The sequence below is a fragment of the Macaca thibetana genome, chromosome 10 (assembly GCF_024542745.1).
Source record: "Macaca thibetana thibetana isolate TM-01 chromosome 10, ASM2454274v1, whole genome shotgun sequence".
In the NCBI taxonomy this organism is placed as follows: Eukaryota; Metazoa; Chordata; class Mammalia; order Primates; family Cercopithecidae; genus Macaca; species Macaca thibetana.
Genome location: NC_065587.1, coordinates 28735343 through 28752910, shown reverse-complemented (window position 1 = coordinate 28752910; position 17568 = coordinate 28735343). Strand labels below are relative to the sequence as shown.

At 56.5% G+C, this 17568-nt stretch overlaps 2 protein-coding genes across 4 annotated transcripts in view; one reads left to right on the top strand and one right to left on the bottom strand.

Annotated features, from left to right (window-relative positions):
• The window catches only part of RSPH14 (radial spoke head 14 homolog), an 83232-nt gene that overhangs the window by 6673 nt on the left and 58991 nt on the right, over nt 1–17568 (bottom strand). The gene's annotated exons all lie outside the window — the stretch shown is intronic.
• Nucleotides 5167–17568, top strand: part of GNAZ (G protein subunit alpha z) — a 54032-nt gene continuing 41630 nt past the window's right edge. Inside the window, exon 1 of one of the 3 annotated variants that reach the window (XM_050746253.1) lies at nt 5167–5393. The gene's annotated coding sequence lies outside the window, so the exon portion shown is untranslated. The other 2 variants (XM_050746252.1, XM_050746254.1) reach the window with 2 other exon arrangements.

The following is a 17568-nucleotide window of genomic DNA, read 5'->3' as shown; positions in this document are numbered from 1 at the left end:
GTTTCCTTATCACTGAAATGGGCCTACCTGGCAGGGGATTGTGGATGAAAATGTGTTCCACGTGCTGTGGATTTCTTCATCCATATAAGGGTCTGTCCCTGTGTGCCCAGAACATCTGGGCCTAGGGTGGCAAGAGTCTCCTGAATTCCACCAACACGGAGCCCCAGTTACAAGCAAGGGCCTGCTGGGGGCTGAGGGGTAGGATACAAGACAAATGCTGCACAGCCCAAGCCCTGCAGAGCCCGTTGGTGCAGAGCCCCTGCCACCCCTCCTGGAGGCCTGATCCTCTCTCCCGCGCAGCTCCCTGCTTTGCCCAGACCACACACCTGGCCTCCTGCTCCCGCTCTGCTTCCCCTCAGGTTCTGCCCACAGTCTCCCTACCCACTCCTGGCTATAGATCCAACTCAGCGGTGACCTGGACGGCCCTCTTCCAGCTCACGGCAGGGAGGTGACAATTTGACCTTCTATTAATTTTGCTGGCAGATGGAAGGACAAGGTTCTGGGATGGGGACACCTGACTAAAGACCTGGGGGTAAGGAAGTTGTTAATTTTCAAATCACGGCTAGATTGTAGCCTCATCTGCACCTATCTGAGCTTCCCAGGAAATCCCTGGGACAGGTGTCATTGCTGGAGCTGCTGCATGAGTCAGGATGGGCACAAGTTGGGGGAGGGATACAGAGAGAGTTGAGGTCAGAAAAGTCAACATTCAGGGTGTTCACCTCCATTGCCCACCTCTCCTTGGTGAGGAAACTGAGGCCCAGAGAGGCAACTTGAATACCCAAGGTCACACAGCAGATGGTGGCAAAGCCAGGCAGGGCCCTCAGCTCCTTGGGTTTTGTTTCTCAGGCATTTGTCTTGTACTTCTGCTCCTAGAAATGCTTAGCACAGGGACCGGGGTTCATTTTGAGACAGAGGGAGAAGATTAAAAATAAAACGCGTGCCGGGTGTGCCTTTCTGCTCGTTCACTTTGCTTCTTTTCAGCTAAAAGAAGAGTCTCGGGCCTGGCTATTTATAACTAACCCAGATCTGCGATGGTTTGCTCAAGTGGGGGTGGGGCACACAGACCCCAGGGAAACAGTCCGGGAAACCCACCCAACTGGGCGGTAGCCTGAGAGTCTGCTGGGGGTGGGGGGTGGTTGCAGAGGAGGTAGGACAGGTGGGGCACAGAGAACCAGCCAGATGGGGTGGCACCAGAGCATGCCAGGCTCTGGGCCATCCATGGTTTAGAAACAAGCAACACATGCCCACCCCACCCCCGGGAAGCGGGAAAACTAGTGGAAGAGTCAGCTGGGGACAGGTCATTACAGAACAGGTTGACATGTGTGTAGACCAGGAATTCCAGGGTCCTAGGGGCTCTGGAGGTGCACAAAGGGGGCCCCGGGGAAGCTGGTTCTCATGGAGATGAAGGAGAGTCCAGAACAGCAGGGGAACAAAGGTGTGTTTGTGGGGAGTGCCCGATCTGGCCTGGCTGATATGTAGGGGCTAAGATGGGTTCAGTGGTTGACGAGGCAAAGAGATCCATTGGGATAGAGGGGTCACGGATGTCCATGGTGTGCAGCCCCAGTGGTGGAGGTTGGGTCATTTTCTTTATCTTATTTTTTTTTATGAGACAGAGTCTCGTTCTGTTACCTAGGCTGGAGTGCAGTGACATGATTTCCACTCACTGCAAGCTCCGCCTCCCGGGTTCACGCCATTCTCCTTCCTCAGCCTCCCGAACAGCTGGGACTACCGGTGCCCACCACCACACCTGGCTAATTTTTTGCATTTTTAGTACAGATGGCGTTTCACTGCATTAGCCAGGATGGTCTCAATCTCCTGACCTCCTGATCGGTGAAGGTGGGTCATTTTCTTTGTGGAGGGGGCAGGGGGTGCGGGTGCTGACACCATTTTCAGGGGCCACTCCTTAGCCAGCTGTGCCTGCTGGGTTGGGGAGGTGGAGTGGCCTCAGTCACCACCAGGACAGAGCACCAGCACCCAGGTTCTGGTCACAGCCACACCCTTTCCTGCCAGGGGACTGCACATCCACACATGGCATCTGGGGCCCACCTTGCCACAGGTGACCCACCTGTCCAGCTTTAGCCTTGCGTGGCCCTGTGCCCTGAACTCGCGGCCCACTGAGCCTGTCTTTGCTCCAAGGGGTGCTTCTCTGTCCTCAGCTTTCTTGGCTTCCCAGTAGCCGGGAGCATGGTTAACAGCTTCTTCCTTCACCACACGCTCTCTTCCCGTGCCTCTGGTACTCTCCATTCTCTGGTTCCTGACCACCTCTCCAACTGCTCCTCCATCTTTTTGGTAAGCACCATCTCTTCCTCCAGTGGTCCCCACCTTCCCCCCTTCTCTCACCTCCCTGGGTCCTGATAATACCCCGCTACTGTCTCCCAACATGCTCTGCCATCTCACAGCCACAGCAGACCCTGCACTGTACTCGGCCTCACAGACTGACTTCTGTGCTCACTCCCACTTCCTCTGGACTGACTGATGTTTTCATTATTTTACTATGTCCAGTAGGACAACTCACATTGTCTGTGGGACCATGCCTACTGTAAATAGGGAACAAAAACTCGTCCTCCTCCTTCTCAAATTCAAAAGACTATCGTTAAAACTCTCTAGTGGTTCTTAGGCCAACGTCCCGACCCTACTGTCCCGAGCTGGCATCTGTGCATGGGCAATGGCCCTGGCCACATTGGTCTTCTCTGGGTTCTTCCTGGCCTCATGCTCCTTCATGTCCTGCACCCTCCCCGCCTTGGAACTCACTTCCCTCCCACCCTACGTCACTGGCCACCTCCACGCCTGCTATGGCCTCATTCTAAGCATCTCTTTCTTTGGGAAGCTGGCCCAATGCCCAATGCTCCCCCACTCCACGTGCCCCCAGAGCCCCAGTGGGTCTCCTCAGATAACCTTACATGATTGTAAGGCCCAAGAGGATTTGCCAGTAAAGGGCCGGTCTGAATCCTAGAACTGTGCCTACAACTATACCCTGGTGGAAGAGGCTATCTGTAAGTGACTGCTGCATGAATACAATATTGGTTTGATGCCAGGTGAGATGCCCCTCTCTTAATTTGAGGTGGTCATCAGCGTCAAGTCAGGGAGGTGTCAGCCAGCCCCAGTGGACCCCTCTGCAAGCTAGCCTCTGCTCTACACCTGGACCACTGGAAAGGGCCGTCCCTCTGTTGCACGTGGGCTTACCCCTGCAAACAACTCAACTCTGAATCCCTCAACTCTGCAGTGGAAACAGACTCTGGCTATCCCAAGACATGCTAAAATGCATTTCCTATATACATTAACCCTCAGAATCACCCTCTGACCACAGTCTGTTACATTCCCCGTCCACAGAAGAGGAAACAAAGGCTCAGCCAGGTAGCACAGCTGCTGGTCTCTGTGTGGTCCTCCTGGTGAGAGGTCCAACCTGACACAGTCTGGTAGTGTGGAGGGCAAGCACAAAGTATAGCCCCTCAGGCCGGGCGCGGTGGCTCAAGCCTGTAATCCCTGCACTTTGGGAGGCCAAGACGGGCGGATCACGAGGTCAGGAGATCGAGACCATCCTGGCTAACATGGTGAAACCCCGTATCTACTAAAAAATACAAAAAACTAGCTGGGCAAGGTGGCGGGCGCCTGTAGTCCCGGCTACTCGGGAGGCTGAGGCAGGAGAATGGTGTAAACCCGGGAGGCGGAGCTTGCAGTGAGCTGAGATCTGGCCACTGCACTCCAGCCTGGGTGACAGAGCGAGACTCCGTCTCAGAAAAACAAAAAAACAAAAAAAGTGTAGCCCCTCAGCCACTGGCTGAATTCCCTTGGTCCTCACTGGACACCTCCAGTGAGCAATAGGTTCACCTCCATGATGCCCATAACAAATATACGTCCTGTTCCTGACAGTTTAGGCAGCACCCTCGAAGGTGGCCCACGACCGTGCGGGTACGTAACGCAATGGTCTCCATCTCACAGCAGAGGAAACATTCCCAGGGAGGTTACGGGATGATGCTGAGATGCCATAGTGTCCGGCTGGCAAAGCCAGGCACAGTAGCCCCTGCCTCCCCACCACAGAGCTACGATGGAGAGACCACTCTATTGACCTCTGCCATGGTCAGGTCCAGGGCTGCTTCTCAAAGAATGGCACGATCCACATAATTTGACCACAAAGGTGTAAGGTGATAAGGAAGGTGTTAGCTGGGAAGGCATCTGCACTTTGCCAGGGATGCTCTAGGATACACAAAGCTTCAGGTTACAAAGATGGAGAAGACAGAGAGCAGCATTCACGTCTTGGCCCTCTGGCTTGAGAGTCTTCTAAGCATGGAAGTGAGGGGGCTCCTGGCCCTGAGGTCCACAGACAGGCTTTGAAATTGAAAGCAGAATTTTGCAGCCTGGGTTCAGCTGCATTCTGCTGAGGGTCTGATGCTTTCCACGAGCTTCCCAACAGCGCCAATGGCCTTAACTGAACTGGCTCCCTCACTTTTTTCTGGGCTGGGGGCCAGCTCCTTGGTCCTTCTCCCTTCCTTCCCTCCCAAGGCCACCTTTCCGTGTGCCAGGATTGCCAGGGACGCCAAAGAGCCCCTACACACTGGAGCAGCAGAGATGACTAATGCCCCCTCCCATCGCGGCACAAACCTCACCGTTGTAAATCGTTAGGGTTTGCATAGGCCTTTCACACGTTCTGAAGGATTGGTGAGACAATCCAGGAAAGCAGGTGCCACTAGCCCCACTTTGCAAACAGAAAGGCTGGAAGAGGTCAGTCGGTTGCCCAAGGACGCAGAGCTCACAAGAGGCCGAGCTGGGTTTGAACCCGAGTGGAGAGAAGGTGAGCCGGGACGACTGGCTGCAGTTAAGAGGGCCAGGGCCATGACTGGGCTCAGGCTCGTTTTCCCGGGTTGCCAGAAGTAGCCCCTCGGGCTCGGCTACCAGGCCTCAGCGCAGCGGAGTCACTGGGACGCCGGCGCGGGGAGCGCGTGCGGGACCGCGGCGCGCGCGGAGTCGCGACCCCGCCCCTGTCCGTCCCCATTGGACTGTTGGCCCGTCCGTCAGCTGCTTGTGCCCAATGGACAGAGGGTCGGAGCTCGTGGCGGGGCGGAGGTGCCCGGCGCGTGGTGCCCGGCGGGCGCGCGGCACCCCCCGCCCGCGGTTGGCCTGGCAACGGGCTGCGCTCGCGGCTCCGCCCCCTGCCGGCGGCGGCGCGGCGCGGGGCGGGCGGACCAGCGGGCGGGCGGCGGGCGGCGCGGGAGGGCGGGCGGAGGGAGCCAGGCCGGCCGGAGCGTGTGCGCCGCCCGCGGTCCGGTCACGTCCCCGCGTGGGCGCCGCCGCCCGCGTCGTACGGAACGAGGGCGCCGCGGCCCCGCGCTCGCCGCCCCGCCCCGCCCCGCCCTGCCAGGAGCAGCTCAGCAGATGCTCTGTGCCGCGGCCCGGAGGTGAGTGAGCCGACCCGCGGCCGGGCGCGCGCCGCTGAGCCTCGGGGGTCGGGAGCATGACCGGGGCGTCCACCTTGCCCTCACTTGGTACTCCTCCCGGGCCTTTGTGCCCCGAATCCGCCAGGACGCAGCGTCAGGGATGCCCGTCAGGGGTGGGGGACACCAAGGGCGGGGACGTCTGCGAGGTGGGCAGGGGGCGGCCTCTGGTCGGGCAGGTGCTGGGGGAGGGAGGCGCCGCCAAGCCCATGACCCCGCGGGAGGGGGCGGCTGCGGACCCGGGACGATGGACAGAGGGCGCCGGGGATGCCGCGCGGGGCTGCCGGGCGCCCCCGAGCAGCGGCTGGTGCGGAGCCTGGGCGGGCAAGGCGAGCTGCGGGAGCGGCGCTGAGGCGGGTCTCCCTAGAGGGGGATCAGGGAGGGGCGGCCGGAGCCGATGCAGGGCCTTTCCCGAAACCAAGGAAAGGGCCCCAGAGGCCTGGGCCCGAGGACCTGGGCCCGGAGACGGACGGCTAGTAGTTCTCGGTCACTGCTCTTGAAGCGAGCAGGTTCCTCACAGGCATTTAGAGCAAGAGATGAGTATCGACCTGCTGCGATTGTAATACGTTCCCGGCTCAATATTTTTTCCCTTAAAAGGCGGTGGGGGTGTTTGGGGGAGGGGAGTGAGGGCCTCAGGGCAGGCGCTCCGTATCCTGCGGGCGATCCGAGGGGGCTCTGCCTTTAGGGCGGTGCTGAGCCTTTCTGGGTGATGATGGCAGGATTCGGCCTAGGCCGAGAATTGGGGCTCCTGTTACTGAGACAAGAGGACGATGCCAAGCAAGACCAGTGTTCCACGGAGTCCGTGTTGAGGTGGAGGGACCCGCCTGGTAGAGAGGTCTGTCTTGCTTGGGGAGACAGCTCAGCCCCTGACCGGCTCCTTTCTGCCCAAGTGATTTCCCTGCCCTGGGGATTGAGCTCTCTGGAGAAGGCTCCTTGGCCAAATTCGATTAAGCAAATATTTACTGAGTGCTCACTCCCCGAGGGCCTGGTGCTGGGGTGCACCGGGTGGGAGTGGACTGGGCCTCCCCTCCCAGAACTGATTCTCCACCCCATAGGGGAAAACGTCTCTACTCGGCCAACCCAGCCTGAGTGCAGGTGCAGGGGCCTTGGCAGGGACCTTAGAGTGGTGCCCTGCGCTGGGGGGTCAGGTGAGCCCGTGGACAACATGACATTTGAACTGGAGCTTGAAGGACATGGGCACAGCTAAGCTGGGCATTGTGGGCAGAGAGGAGAGAATGGACCAAAGCACTTGGGCGGTTAGGTCTAATGGGAGCACCGGCAAGCCTGGGGAGGAGTGGGAGGTATGGCGGGAAAGGCGGGTGGGGGCTGCACGGGGCTGAGGGAGCTTGGAAGTGGAATGACCTCGCTGCTGGTTAGCTGTGGCTGTGGTGGAAACCACAGCTTCCTCATCTGTAAAAGCAAAGCAGTTCCATGACCCCATGAGCTGGGGTGGGCCTGGAGAAGGGCTAGCTTTAAAGACTGGGGAAGGCTCCTTGCAGTCTGAGTCTGTGCTTCCAGGCACTTCTCCCTTGGGCACAGCCAGGGCACCGGGTAACCACCCAGGCAACCCCCTTGTTAGGATTGAGTTGCCTGTTTTGGGGATGATGCTTAGCTGGTGACTCTGTGCCTCTGGGATGTGGATGTTTGAGAGCAGTAATCGTGGCAGCCTGGGAGCATCCATCTAGGGGGTGCAGTGGGGGTGTGGATGGCCTGGCGGTGCTTGGATAAAATATGCGCCTTAAGCAAGCCTCATTCTCTAGGAATGAGAAGATGCTGGCATCTGGTTTAAAAGTCTTCCTGTGTGTTCCTCTAACAGACGTTGATTTTCTGAGACAGGAGGTGAATAAGGCATAATTTCTCCCCCTCGGAAGCTGGTGTCACTTTCTGCCCTAGGTCAGCCCCCTCATTTCTGGGGATGTTTTGCTCTCCCTCTGAAGGAACTGTTTGTTACTCATCTTTGTGGTGTTCCTGCCCTCCCCACCCAACACACAGTTGGCTTTGGCCAAGGCCCAGGTTGATGCAGCGAGAACAGGGCCTGCCCTCGTGGGGTGTGCAGTCTGTGCTGAGCAGGGTGAGCTGCTGCGCTCTGTGCCTGTCGCCTGGACTGTTGCAGGGACCTGGCATGCAACTGTGGGTTTGGGACACCAGGAATGGATTCTTCCCTCTGTCCCCAGCCTCTCAGGCCTTTTGTTTTCTAGTCTCAGGAGGAACCTCAGAGACCTGGAGGCCCCACCAGAGTGGCTGGAACCCGATGCAGGAGTGTGGGTGGGGCTCAGTCTGGACCTCAGGAGCTTCTAGAACAATTCCAGGAATTTGCAGGTAACTGGATGGACTTGACAGGGCTGCCCAGGGCCCCCGCAGAGAGGCCAGTAGGACAGGAATGCTGAATATAGCAATTTAGGAATGCTGAATTTAGTCATCTTGTGTGTGAACACATGTGTGCAGCTTCCTCCTCTGGAGGCAGGGAAGGCAGCCCTGTGCTGTCTGTCCCACGCTAGCCTCAGAAGACTTAATTGTGTGGCGGCAAAGGCACTCTCACTGCTGCTGACCATGGCAGGTGCACGGGCGCACTGGAGGAGGCAGGTCAGCACTCTGCTCTCCCGAACCCTCCAGGAAGGAAACCTGGGGTAGCCAAGCCTCTGGGTGCCTGTGAGCACTGTGCTTGGCTGGAAGGAGCACAAAGCGAAATGGACAGAGGCGTCAGTGAGATGCCAAGAGTCAGCCCCAGGCAGAATCCCAGAGCAGAGGCTATGCTGTGGCCTGGGCAGAATGAAGAGGGACATGGGAACACCGAGACTCTTGTGGCCCCGGGGTGGTGAGGTAAGAATTCCAGTCTAGGTGGCAGAAGACCTGGGGTCAGGCCCTGGCCCCGCCATCCTAAGTTTAGCACCTTTTTCTCTGAGCCTTGTTGTCCTCATCCATACCCAAAGCCACGAGTGCCCCGCCCTGTCCCCATACCAGCCCCTGCCATGCATTTTGGCCCTTTCGTGCGAACACTGCCGGGGAGGCGCTTCACAGGAGTGAACCAATGGGCACCGCTTGGCAGATCCTGGAGCATGTAGGAGGAGACATCAGCCCTCTAGACTGAGCCCAAGGAGCAGAACCTCACGCGATTCATCCGTTCATTTGTTCAGCTAACATTTACCAGTGCCTGCTGCATGCCAGGCACTGTGCCAGGTGCAGGGGTACAGCAGGGACAGAGCATCCACTCACAGTGCTCACACCAGAAGGGCAGGGGTTGACAGTAACACGTGTAACTAAGTGCTGCACTGTGGCAAACACTAAAGCAGAAGGTGGGGGACACGGGACGGGGGTGGGGGGCTGACACAGTACCATGAAGAAGTGCTGGGTGAGTGGTGTGGCTGAGCAGGGGAGAGACAGCAGGTGCAAAGGCACTGAACAGACACTCCCTGGCCCCTGGAGGCCCCACCAGAGTGGCTGGAACCCAGTGCAGGAGTGTGGGTGGGATCTCAGGGCCAGGTCCTGCAGGACTCAGCAGGCCCCAGTGAGGCAGGAAGACCTTGGCAGGGTTGGAGCAGAGAAGAGACTGGAGCTAATCTACACTTTGAAAAGATCTCTCTGCTGAGGTGGGAAAATAGGCTAGGGTGGGGTAAGGTTGGAGGCCATGAGGGGCCGTTGCAACATTCCGGGCAGAGAGGCTGCTGACCCAGAGGTGGGAGCTCTGGAGGCCCTGAGAAATGCAGGTGGGAGATTTGTTTTTTAAAGCTGCAGCTTTTAAACGACAGCTGCAGTTTTGGTCTGAGCCAATAGAAAGATGGAGCTGGTATTGGCTGAGAAGCAAGATACAGAAAAACCCATTCCGGGGAGGTGGGGAATTGGGAGGTGGGTCTGAGACCCAGAGAGCCATTGATGAGCACATGTGGCCAGAGGGAGAGCAAGGCTGGAGGTGGCAACCTGGAGCCCTTGGCACTGAGGTGTGTGGGAGGCCGGGGACCACGTGAGGTCACTTAGGGATCAAGGGTAGGTAGGATCAGAAGAGGCTGAGCTGGGCCCCTGGCCTCCACTGTGGGAAGGATGAGTTGAGAAGCATCAAGAAAGAGAGATTGAGGATTGGCGAGCTTCACAGTGGCGCCTCGGGAGGCTGGAGAAGAGCGGGTCCCAGAGAGCAGGTCCCCTGTGTCGAGCAGGAGGACATGCCCAGGGACTGAGCATTGCAGGCACAGCTGCCCACATGATTTTGGGGGCCCACTACTTGAGAATTATTAAGGGCCTGACGGGATGGCCCACACCTGTAATCCTACACTCTGGGAGGCTGAGGTAGGAGGATCACTTGAAGTCAGGAGTTTGAGACCAGCCTGAGCAACGTATAAGACCCTATCTCTACAAAAGTAAAACTAAAATTGTACATTCTGAAACAGCAGCAGCAGAGCATTAAAACTGTATGGATGCCCAAGTAAGTGCCCGGGAACCTGGCTGGTCATGGGGACCTCGAGGATAATACTGGGGCTGTGGTGGCCCCTGTGGGGAAGGAACGCCTGGAGGGTGGACCCGCAACCTGCCAGCTGCCCACTCCCCACAGCATTTCTCCTCCCTTCCCTGAGTGGGCAGGTGGGTTGTGTTGGACTTTCAGGGCCGCTGGAGTCAGTCAGACCCAGCCTGTGAGCTTCACCTTGGCCCCATGGCCCCGGGAACCCAAAGTGAAAACTGCAGCAGGCAATTGCCTGCTGCAATTCTTCACTGAATGTGTTGCTTCTTGCCCCTTGGTCTGTGGACCCTTGGGCAAGAGGCAGCAGGAGGCACATCTCGAGGTTGAGGTCTAGATGGTTGCGTCGGCAGGCCCTGGACCTGCATGGCCACAGCTTCACACAGCAATGGCTTCTTTGCGTTCATCTCTTTTCCAAAGGAACCTGCCACATCACAGAGTTTTGAGTTATTTGCTTCTAAATTAAGGTATAACTCTCTTTTAGAGACGTCCCTGGAGAATCCATCAAAAAGTGCTAAGAAGTGAGCCTGTTAAAAGCCACAGTGAAGGGAGGGGCCTTACACATAGTGTCAAGCCCGGGGGTGTTCCTTCTAGCAGCCTCCAACCAGAAACACACCCTGTCCCCGAGGGCTCAGCCAGGCCTCTGGTGGCCATGGGGGCCATGGTCAGAGCAAACCTTTCAGGAGACGCTTGTCCCCTGGGATGGAGAGCTGCCAGGACAGGGGTCCCTGAGCCCCTTTGTGAGGTCTGCCCCTGTGAGTCATGGAGGCCAAGGTCCTCTGAGGTGTGGAGAGTGGACCTCATGTGCCCAGTGCCTTAGTAGGTCTGGGCAGCCCCGTGTCTGGGCAGCATGGCCCCTCTCACCCTGGTTGGTCATAGGAAGGGTGGCTGAGGAGGAGGCTGTGCTGGAGGCTGGCGTGGCAGTGAGGGCTGGCTCTTAGGCTATGGCCCCTGCTCCAGACAGGGCTGGTGGGGCCTCTATCTAGAACAGCACCGTGTTCCTGACCATGTTTCCTATGCCCTTTCCTGCTGCTATTTTTTTCCCCTTAGCACTCGCCACAGCATGACCTGCTCCCTATTTGATTCATTCATCATATGTGTTTGTGTAAGCTCCATGAGGGCAGGGATGTTGCAGAGTCACCATTGAGAATCGGCACCCAGGGAGTCGCTGTGGAGGGAGTGAACATTCGCAGACAGGCATGCCTCAGTGGCCCTGTCCAGCCCCTTTCGCCCTAGGGCTGGGCTGTGTGCTTTTGCACTGCAGAATCCCTGCTCCATCTCAACCCTCTGCTCCTAAGAGGTTGTGCCTTTGGGTCCCCAGAGATGTGTCTTTGGGCCTCAGGTCTTGCCACCAAACACAAACCACCTTCAGGTAGATGCTACCAGCTGGGCCCCGTCAGGCCCAACTGTGGGTCACTGTCAAGCCAGAGGCAGGTGGACAGATGCCTCGGGCTGACGCCGGGCCACTCAGTGATGCGTTGTGACTCAGCGGGGCCTTGGTCAGACACGGGGATTCACAGAGTGATGGCCTGCAGAGGTATGTCTGTGGAAAACTGTCCTAAGGGGGTGAGCCAAGACTCTGAAGGTAGTAAAGGAGCATGGTGATGGTAGAGTGGCCTTTCCAGGTGGTCCCTGTGCCCCAAGATCAAGGAGTGGCCTCTCAGGCCAGCAGAGGGGCTCAGGGCAGGGGCAGGCACCAGGCCTGGGTAGAAGTCCAGCTCTGCCTGTGATGGTGGCCCTGTGAATGCTTTCCACTCTCTGGGCCTTGGTTTCCTTGCCTTTGAGTTAGAAGCTCTGGGCTGGGTCAAGGGTACAGACAGTTTCCTTTCTTATCTCAACTCTGGAGTGTCCGTCCAAAGCACGCTGTGCTGAAGAGGATTCTAAGGCTGTGCTGCAGCCCAGAGGGAAAGAGTCATGGTTGATTAGTGATGTCTGCAGCAGGCACAGGAGGCAGAATTTAGATGAGCTTGCTGGTGACTGGTGAACCTCACCACTGCATCCGCCTCCTACCAGCAGCTTTAACCCACCCTATCTCTCCTTACATGCCCCTTCCTTAGTGACACCGATGCTGACCCCTTATTGGGAAGGACTGGCCTCCCTCTTCCTGAGTCTCATGAGCAGCTCATGTCATTGTTTGCTGACTGCCTCTTCTCTCATTTGATGCCTCACTCCCTGCAGTGACCTCAGGGTCCAACCCCATGCTTGGTTCATGGCAGCCTCTTTCTGTACACTGAATGAATGAATGAGTAAGTGAATGAGTGGCAGAGACTCAGCCGCTCTGCAAGGCTGGGCGCCTCCTCTTGGATGTACACCTGGTTTGATCTCTGTTCTAGCAAGGAGCCCCTGAAAGCCTTCCTGGAATAGGGAGACTGGATGGCCATGGAAACAAGCTTCTAAACCCTGTGGTTTCGCTCCAGGTGTTGCAGGAGTGGGGTCAGCAAGGGAGGAGGGGGCAGGGTGACCAAGGAGGGCTGAGGCATGTGAGTCCCAGGCTCTTTGTTTGTGGGGCCCAGTGGTCCTATCTGACCTTGGCTGTGGAACAGCTAACCAGGCTTCCCCAGGGGCGAAGATGGGAAAACCTTCCAAGCTGCCAAGAGGGGCCTTCTGAAGACCCTTCTGACTAAGGGTGGGAGAACTTGGCACCTACAGCCTTCACCCTGGCCCCAGCAGGCCCTGACCCCCTGTGAACTGGTGGTACCCCACCCCTATTCCTCTTGCACCCCCACACTAGTGGCCCTACCCCTCACTGTGGCCAAGCCAGGGAAGGAGCAACTCCAACATAAGGGCTTGGCCCTCATGCCTCCTCCTGCCCAGCTCTGCATGGCACGTCCTCTCTGGCCTTAGCTGCCCCAGCTGCGTGTGGCCTCAGGCCAGCCCCACCCACCCCTCCTGCTTCCTGTGGCCCTGTGGAGTGGCTACCAGGACCCCTGCTGGTGAGGGTGGGTGCGGGTGGCCTGTCTCCAAGCTGGGCTTTTCTCCAGCATGGTCACCCCCTCACCCGCTCCGTTACCTCTGATATGCTGTGCAAACATATTTCTCGATAAAATGCTGGGAAGAAAAATAATTAGAGTGTTGCCTCCATTATCCAATTTCTGATTAATCAAACTGTCTTTGTCCTCGGCCAAAATCTATTCATTTCCCTTAAACACTGGGCCAGTGCCAGGCATTGATTTCCTCTATGATAACACCACGCACGCAAGCACAGACATGCCCAGCCTGGCCCCACCCCATGGCTGGGACACAGAGGCACTGGTGGGGCTGCCCTCGTCCCCCCAACACCGCCCACCTCCTCCGAAGAGTCTCCTGGCCACACTGACACCCCCGTCTCTGTCACGGCTCCTGGAGTGCTTGGCCTCAGTCTCCACTGTGTTTGTCTTGCCACGCTGGCTGTTCTGGGACTCTCCCTCCTCCCAGGATGGTGTGGAATGGATAGAGGAGGTGTGGAGGGTGTGGTCACTGCGGTCCCCAGGGACCACAGCAAATGGACTGCAGCACCAGGCTCTGGGTGGGCCAGGGTTTGGGGAATTATCCCCATCACTGGCACAGGAAGAAGGCCAAGAGTGAGGGCCAGGGCTTCTAAGGGGGCTGAGGGGCCATGCAGTGTATGTGTGGGGTGGGAGCACACTTGCAGGGGTAGCAACAGAAGCCAAGCCCCAAAGGGCTTACAAGATGAGGGGGCATCCTGGCTCCTGGGCCTGAGGGCTCAGTAGTGGGGCAGCATCAGGTCCACGTGGGAGGGGGCTGTGCATCTACCCATGTCCACCCAGGGAAGGTCACAGGCCTTTCCAGAAGACCTCCCAGAAGTCCCCGACTATCCCCTCCATGAGCCACGTTGACCAGTCCTCACTCAGTCACCACAGGGGACTGGGATTGATTTATTGGCACCTGCTTGGTGTTAGGTACTTGTGGGCACATGGGATACATCAGTGAACAAACAGACCAACAGCCCCTGCCCTATGGCACAGCGGGAAAGAGGTGGGTGATAAACTAAGTAAATTATATAGTGTGCTAGAAAGGGACCATTCTTGGGGCAAGGCAGCACGTGTGGTGTGGCTGTGTGAGAATATGGGGGTCATTTTCCATTGTAAATAGGATGGGCAGGGAGGCCTCCCACGGAAGGGACATCTGAGCTATTGGATGGGGAGGGGGCGCGGAAGCCAAGTCCACTTGGCTTTCTGGACAACAAGCTTTCCAGGATGAAGGAACAGCCAGTGCAGAGGCCCTGAGTTAAAAGTGAGGGATGGTGCTGGAAAGGCAGCTAGAGGCAGCGTGGCAGGAGTGGGGGACGGGGAGCATGGGAGTGGGAGTCAGAGAGGCCAGGCATTGCAGAGCCCTGGCACCTCGACTGGACTTTGACTTGGGGTCTGCCCATGTCAAGCAAGCATTGGGGGCAAGCAGGAGAAGGTTTCAAGCACAAGTGAGACATACTCTGCCTCGTTTTTACAAGGAACCCCCTGGCTGCTGGTGGAGCACAGGGTACAGGAGGCTGGAGACAGCAAGACCAGAGAAGTCATACTGCTGCAAAACAGATGAGAGGCTGGGACTGGCTGGTGGGATCGAGTGGTGGAATTCTGGACAGAGTCAGGGCAATTGAGGGTTCCCCCGAGGCCGGCTGGGCCCAGCCACAACCTGCGGTGCTGGCCTCAGTTCTCAAGGAAAGGGACCCAGGGAAGGCGTGCTGCGCATGTAGTGGACACCACTGATGCCCCTAGGTCCCCAGGGTAGGGGATGGGATTGTGGGATGCCACACACGGAGGCAAAGGGCAGGAGGTTGCAGGGCCTCAAAGACCCAGAAGGTGAAATCAGATTCCCCACTCAAGTGAGGGGTCTGATGGAGTCAGCAGTTTCCTTCCCTGGGGAAACTGAGGAGCCAGGAGCCTGGGGCTACGGCTCTCTCTAAGGCAGCAACCTCTTTGATTTGGCTGTTAATGAAGGCCCCACTTCTTCTCGGCTGTCATGGCCACCCTCCCTTCCATAGGCGGAACCTTTGCATATTTATTTATTTATTTACTCCTGGCCCAGAGAAATATCTGGCTTGATTTCCTCCTGAGTCAGTGTTCCTCAGGTGACACTATTACCCTTTGTCTGGTCAGCCGTGGTGGCTGTGGGCCAAAAGACAGGACAGGTGGCTGAGGGTGTCCAGAGCCAAGACAGCACAGGGTTACAGGGAAGGGCCTCCCTGGTCATCTCATCTCCCCTTCCTTTAGCAGAAGGACACTGGGAGGCCCAGCTGGGACAGAGCCTGGGGTTGTCTGCAGAGTGGGGACACTGTGTTCACTAACCCCAGTCCTTCCTCCCATCTGCTCAGACTATGGCTTCAGGATAGGCAGAGAGCTTTGAGGAGGCAAAGAAAGGAGGACCTGTTTCTAAGGTGAGACCCGTTGCGAATCTGCAGGTGCCAGGCCCATCAGGCAGGTTGTGGGGAGAGTGGGGAGAAGCCAACCCAGTGGCCTGAGCCCTGGTTACTGTGGAGTAGCTGCAAAGAGCCCACAAACACGGAGTCACATGTCCCCAAGCCATGAATCAGTGATGTCTTACATGTGCGTATGCTATCATTTTTCAAACATTGCAAAAGCTATTGTGATAAATGAAATGCAGAGTCATTTACAAGCCTTGCGGAAATTTTGGTGCACGAAAACCCTTTTTACCTCTATCATCAGCACTCACTGGATTAGTGGGTGCCCTCCCTTCTCACTGTAAAGCATGCAGGCTTATGTCAGTGCAGATGGGCCCTCCAGGGCAGCAGGCACTCTCTAGAACCCCCTTGCCCTTCCACATGTATCCCTTTGAGTCCATTGTGATTGTCCCAAACCTGTTTGTGCCAGTTGTACTCATTGTAATCACAGCCTGGAATACTGTGTAAACTGATGGGCTGTGACTGTATAGAGGACTTCTGTGGAAATGAAAGTAGATGCTTTGGAAAGCCTCAATAAAAGCTGTGGGTAGGTTTGGTGTGGGCAAGCCAACTATGAGTTTGGGGACAAGGAGTATAACAGCCTAATGTTCAGATTCCAGTTCCTTTGCCACCTCGCTTGTGTTGGAAAAGGTAAACGAGATATCATGCAAGGTGTGCTGTGGTTTAAGCAAGAAGTGGCATAACCCCAAAACTGGAAACTCTGCTTTAGGAAGAGTTTGTGTCTCTAAAAATTGACAGACATATGAATGTATGTTTATCTGAGTTAAATGAAAATAAAGTACATGTATGTCATCTCTTAGGACTTCCCGCTTTAATTCACTTTTCAGTAGATCAACCAGCCAGCAGTCTCAGGTTTGATTGCAACATTTGGCCATCAACAGTTACTAGAAATATATTTGTTATAGGCCAGTCGCAGTGGTTCATGCCTATAATCCCAGCACTTTGGGAAGGGGAGGCAGGTGGATCATTTGAGGTCAGGAGTTTGAGACCAACATGGCCAATATGGCGAAACTGTGTATCTCTAAAAATACAAAAATGAGCGAGCCGTGGTGGTGGACACCTGTAATCCCAGCTACTTGGGAGGCTGAGGCAGGAGAATCACTTGAAACCAGCAGACAGAAGTTGCAGTGAGCCAAGATGGTGCCACTGTATTCCAGCCTGGGCAACAGAGAGAGACTCTATCTCAAAAAAAAAAAAAAAAAAAAAAAAAAAAAAAACCAGAAATATATGTGTAATAATGTTGGAATCTGCAGGCTGGTCTTTTTCGTTGTGTTTGTGTTTTTTTGTTTGTTTTTATTTGTTTGTTTGTTGGAGTCTCCCCGTCACCCAGGCTGGAGTGCAATGGTGCGATCTCGGCTCGCTGCAACCTCCACCTCCCAGGTTCAAGCTCCTGTCTCAGCCTCCCAAGTAGCTGGGATTACAGGCACACGCCACCACACCTGGCTAATTTTTTTTTTTTTTTTTTTTTTTTTTTTTTTTTTTTGTATCTTTAGTAGAGACGGAGTTTCACCATGTTGGCCAGGCTGGTCTTGAACTCCTGACTTTGTGATCCACCTGCCTCGGCCTCCCAAAGTGCTGGGATTACAGGCGTGAGCCACCGCGCCTGGTCTTGCTGTGTTTTTTTGTTTATTTTTATTTTGCTTGGAGGGGGTCATTGCATAATACTTGGAAAGGTTGTAAACCGGGAATCTACAACAGAGCCAAGGCCACAGGGGCCAAGTGTGAGGAGGGGGCTGCTTGATGACACTGCAGAAGTCCCATGGCAGGCCAGCCTGGAAGTCCCTCTTTCCCCAGGACTAGGATTCACAAGGCCCTTGGAACCCCAGCCCACCCAAGCAGAAGAGTCCAGGGACAACCTGCAGGGAGGTGTGGGGTTTTCTAGCGCAAGAGGACATGGGGGATGGGCCTGAGGACCAGGAGATGCTGGTTTCACAGATCCGAGGCTAGCTGGGCTCTCAGCCTGGGGTGTGCAGAGTCCACACTGTCTCCCCCCGCCCCCCCCCGCACCTTGCCCCCAGAAACTCCCATTTTAATTCGGTAAGGTGTGAAGTGGTCAAGATCATACGAAGGTGGGACGTGAGCTGGCTGGCATGGGAGAGGGCAGGTGGGAGACTGGGAGACCAGGCAGGAGGCTCCAGGGAAGTTGAGAGAGTGAGAGAGGAGGGTGGGCAGGAGAAGTTTCAGGAAGAGGACTCTCCGCACAGCCAGAAGGAACTGGAAACCATACCAAAGGAAGGGCCCTTAGGGGCTAGCCTGTAGCTCGGAGAGGGGCAGGTGTG